This window comes from Myotis yumanensis, unplaced genomic scaffold (assembly GCF_028538775.1).
Source record: "Myotis yumanensis isolate MYYU_CA2020_CCGP unplaced genomic scaffold, mMyoYum1.0.hap1 SCAF_24, whole genome shotgun sequence".
Lineage (NCBI taxonomy): Eukaryota > Metazoa > Chordata > Mammalia > Chiroptera > Vespertilionidae > Myotis > Myotis yumanensis.
The window spans coordinates 2,103,549-2,108,315 of record NW_027223775.1 but is presented as its reverse complement, the minus strand read 5'-3'; the positions used below and the strand labels follow the sequence as shown (position 1 = coordinate 2,108,315).

Here is a 4,767-nt window from a genome sequence, read left to right as displayed (position 1 = left end):
AGCTAACTGGTTCAGTTTAAGTGGTAATCTCTGTTTCAATCTTAGTGTAACCACTTCAGAAAGTGCTGATGTCATTTAAATAAGCAAAAGGATGCCTACATTTAGACTTCCTCAAACTTTTATATCATTCTGTATGCAATTTTTTCCCTACTTATACTATTCCTTTCAAGGTTGAGGACATACAAAATGTCACAGGAAGGAGGTCAACAATTGTTTTGCAGCCTTGGTGGAGGTTCCCCAATCCTTTTTTCCATTTAGGTTTTCCAAGGAGAATATGTAAATTGTTTACCCTCGCTAACTGGAAACAGGGCAGCATGCCATGAAGAAGTAACACACTGCTTCATTTATTTTTTTAATCTTTATTGTTCAGATTATTACAGTGGTTCCTCTTTTTCCCCCATAGCTCTCCTCCACCCAGTTCCCACCTCACCCTCTGCCCTTACCACCCCACTGTCCTCATCCATAGGTGTACGATTTTTGTCCAGTCTCTTCCCACGCCCCCCACACCCCCCATATTCCTTTACCCCCACAAGAATTGTCAGTCCACTCCCTCTCTATGCCCAATTCTATTATATTCACCAGTTTACTCTGATGATCAGATTTTTTTATTCACTTGATTTTTATTTTTTTTTATTCCTTTTTTTAAAAAATATATTTTATTGCTTTTTTACAGAGAGGAAGGGAGAGAGATAGAGAGTTAGAAACATCGATGAGTGAGAAACATCGTAAGCTGCCTCCTGCACATCTCCCACTGGGGATGTGCCCGCAACCCAGGTACATGCCCTTGACCGGAATCGGACCCGGGACCCCTCAGTCCGCAGGCCGAAGCTCTATCCACTGAGCAAAATCCGGTTTCGGCAATTCACTTGAGTTTTAGATTCACTTGTTGATAGGTACATATTTGTTGCTCATAATTATTATCTTTAACTTTCCTTCTTCTTCCTCTTCTTAAAGAATACCTTTCAGCATTTCATATAAAAAATATGGAATGATTCACGAATATGCATGTCATCCTTGCACAGAGGCCATGCTAGTCTCCTCTGTATTGTTCCAGTTTTAGTATATGTGCTGCCAAAGCTAGCACAGTTCTCTTTCTTTTTTAATAACTATATGTATTATTTAGAAACATTAAGATCTCATTATGTTTTTAAAAGAATGAATGAATGCACTCTTTCATGAGCCAATAGTCTTATTATTTTTTAAGTTTATAATGGTCTTATTATCCATCAGTGAGTGAGATCATGTGGTGTTTTTCCTTCATTGACTGGCTTATTTCACTTAGCATAATGCTCTCCAGTTCCATCCTTGCCCTTGCAAATGGTAAGAGTTCCTTCTTTTTTACAGCAGCATAGTATTCCATCGTGTAGATGTACCAAGGTTTTCAAATCCATTCATCTACTGATGGGCACTTAGGCTGTTTCCAGATCTTAGCTATGGTGAATTGTGCTGCTATGGACATAGGGGTGCATATATCCTTTCTAATTGTTGTTTCTGGTTTCTTGAGATATATTCCTAGAAGTGAGATCACGGGGTCAAATGGGAGTTCCATTTTTAGTTTTTTGAGGAAACTCCATACTGTCTTCCATAGTGGCTGCACCAGTCTGCAATCCCACCAGCCATGTACGAGTGTTCCTTTTTCTCCACATCCTCTCCAGCACTTGTCGTTTGTAGATTTGTTGATGATAGCCATTCTGACAGCTGTGAGATGGTACCTCATTATTGTTTTGATTTGCATATCTTGGATTATTAGTGACTTTGAGCATGTTTTCATATGTCTCTTGGCTTTCTAAATGTCCTATTTTGAAAGGTTTCTATTTAGGTCCTTTGCCCATTTTTTTATATATTCTGTGGCTTTGGGGTGAAGTGTTCTGAAGATGTCAATTCAGTCCATCTGATCTAGTGAGTCATTTAGGATAGTTGTTTCTTTGCTGATTGTTTGTCTAGAGGATTTATCAGGTGATGTCAGTGGTGTATTAAATTCCCCTACTATGATTGTATTGTTGTCCATTTCTCCTTTGATATCTTCCAGGAGATATATATATATATATATATATATATATATATATATATATATATATATATATATTTGGATGCTCCTGCATTGGGTACATATATGTTTATCAGGGTTATATCTTTTTGTTTTAATGATCCCTTTAGTATTATGAAGTGGCCTTCCTTATCTCTAGTTCTGGCCTTCACTTTGAGGTCTATTTTGTTCGATATAAGTATTGCTACCCCAGCTTTTTTTTCATTTTCCTTTGCCTGAAAGACATTTTTCCATCCCTCCACTTTCAGTCTCTGTGAGTCCCTTCTTCTGAGGTGGGTCTCTTGTAGACACAAATGTATGGGTCATGTTTTTTTTTATCAATTCTGCCACTCGATGTCTTTGGTTGGAGCATTTAGTCCGTTTCCGTTTAAAGTTTTTATTGAAAGGTCTTCTTAATAGCCATTTCTTTTTTTCTGTGGCTGTTTTCTTTCTGAGCTTTTTATTTCTTCTTTTTACACCAGTCCCTTTAGCATTTCTTGCATTGCTGGCTTGGTGGTGATAAACTCCCTTAGCCTTTTTTTGTCTGTGAAGCTTCTTATTTCCCCTTCAACTTTGAATGATAGCCTTGCTGGATAGAGTATTCTTGGATTCAGTCCTTTGCTTTGCATCACTTTGTAAATTTCTGTTTATTCTTTTCTGGCCTGATGTGTTTCTCTTGAGAAATCATTTGATAATCTAATGGGAGATCCCTTAAATGTAACTTTCCATCTCTCTCTTGCAGCCTTTAAGATTCTCTCTTTATCCTGAACATTTGCCACGGTAATTATGATGTGTCTTGGCGTGGGTCTTTTCGAGTTCACCTTGTTTGGGACCCTCTGTGCTTGTGTGATTTTTTTCTTCCCCACCTCTGGGAAGTTTACTGATATTATTTCTTCCAATAGGTTTTCTAAATCTTGTTCATCTTTCTGTTGTTCTGGCATCCCTATTATTCGTATGTTGTTTCGTTTCATGTTGTGCCATAGCTCCCTTAGGCTCTCCTCCTGTCTTTTAATTTTCTTTCTCCAATTGCTGTTCAGTTTGGGCGTGTTTTGTTTCCCTGCCTTCTAATTCCCTAATTCGGTCCTAGTCTAATGTTGAAACTTTCAATGGTGTTTTTTATTGCAGCTATATCACTCTTCATTTCTTCTTGGTTCTTACATAATTTACTGATTTTTTTCATCAGTTTCTTCTTGCTTCTTGCATAAGTTGTTGATTTTTTCCTCCATCCGGTTTATGCCTTCCAGGACCCTTAATCTGAATTCTTTTTCTCTCATGTTAGCTGCTTTTCTGGCGAGTCTTCTTTTTCTTTCCTTTGGGGGTTTCTTTGTCTACCCATGTTTGGTCGTACTACCATATCTAGATGTTGAGTCATTCAGGGGCTGCTCCGTGGGTGGCAGTGACTCCTTGGGCTGAGGTTGCTCCTCAGGCGATTGTGGTAGAAGTTGCTCCTCAGTTGGTAGCAGCTCCTCTGGTGGGTGCTGTTCACAGTTGTGGTGGCTCCTCTGGCTGGTGGGGGGAGGCTTCACACACAGCTGCTGTTCCTCAGACAGAGGGTGTGGTGATCAGGAGGCTGCTGTTCCTTGGATGAGGGCGGGCTACACAAGCAGCTGCTACTCCTTCGAATTGTTCCTTTTCATCCCACACTGCTTCATTTTGTATGCAGTTCACTTCAAAGAATTTATGCACTTATGGTCAAAGGCACATTGGGAAATTTAGGGGCAAGACTTCAACTCACAATCCAAACACATTGCTTTTATGTGTTTGTAGTAAAATAAGACAAGAATTCCCATTTTGTGGAAAACTTTATTCTGAAGTTTGTTTGTTTTTAATTTTATTGTTTATGGTATTAGAAATAGTAGTACATATGTCTCTCTTTTTATTCTTTTTCCCTAGCGACCTCCCCCAGGCCTCTGCAACCCCCGCCCCAGTGTCTTGCACTGTCTTGCACTTTTCAGCCTGTGCTGAAAAGGTGTCAGTGATGCTGAAGTATTTATTTAAAATACAACTGAAGAATAATATTTTAACTTAAGTAATTAATGATGAATGAATATGAAGGCACATTCTCTGGAAATGGGCTGAAATTCAGACCTTAGTATTATTTCTATGTTTCTCGCTGTCAAATGCTCCTTCTGATTAAAAAATGTTAATATACCTGCCCTGGCCACTGTGCCTAAGTGGGTGGAGCATCAGCCTTGGCATGGCAGGATCCCGGATTTGATTCCAGGTCAAGGGCTTGTCCCTGGGTTCTAGTTAACCAATAGATGTTTCTCTCTATCTCTATCCCTATCTCTCTATCTCTCTATCTTTCTCACTCCCACCTCCACTTCCATGCTTTCTGTTGAAATAGGACAACAATAGAAAAAAGTCCTCTACTGTGGATTAACAACAACAAAACACACAGATACATCATGCCACGTACATATAATAAAACCAACATTGAAAAACTTCTCCAGCCACCTAAAAGTGACTGAAAATCCCAGTGCACCAATGTCTGAGGGGAAAAGAGATTGAGAGGCTGCAGGGCCATAGCACAGGTTTAGAGCTGGTAGGGGGCTCGAAAGAGGCCGCTGACCCTGCTTCTAGCCTGAGTGGGTCCTTATGGTACCAAGCCCCAGTGTTAGTTTTCAGAGTGGTGTTGTTGCCCTTATCAAAGGAAGATCTGCTTCTGCAATAACATAGAGGCCCCCAGCTTTCCCCTACTCTTCTCCTGTTCCTCTGCTCCTTGCTCATCCCTCCCAAAG

The 4,767-nt window shown here is 39.9% G+C and overlaps 1 non-coding gene across 1 annotated transcript; it reads right to left on the bottom strand.

Moving 5' to 3' along the window:
* Positions 1 to 977: 977 nt before the first annotated feature.
* LOC139000679 (U6 spliceosomal RNA) lies at positions 978 to 1,084 on the bottom strand. The gene has a single exon (XR_011469673.1). It is a non-coding gene; the product is annotated as a U6 spliceosomal RNA (small nuclear RNA).
* Positions 1,085 to 4,767: the final 3,683 nt, after the last annotated feature.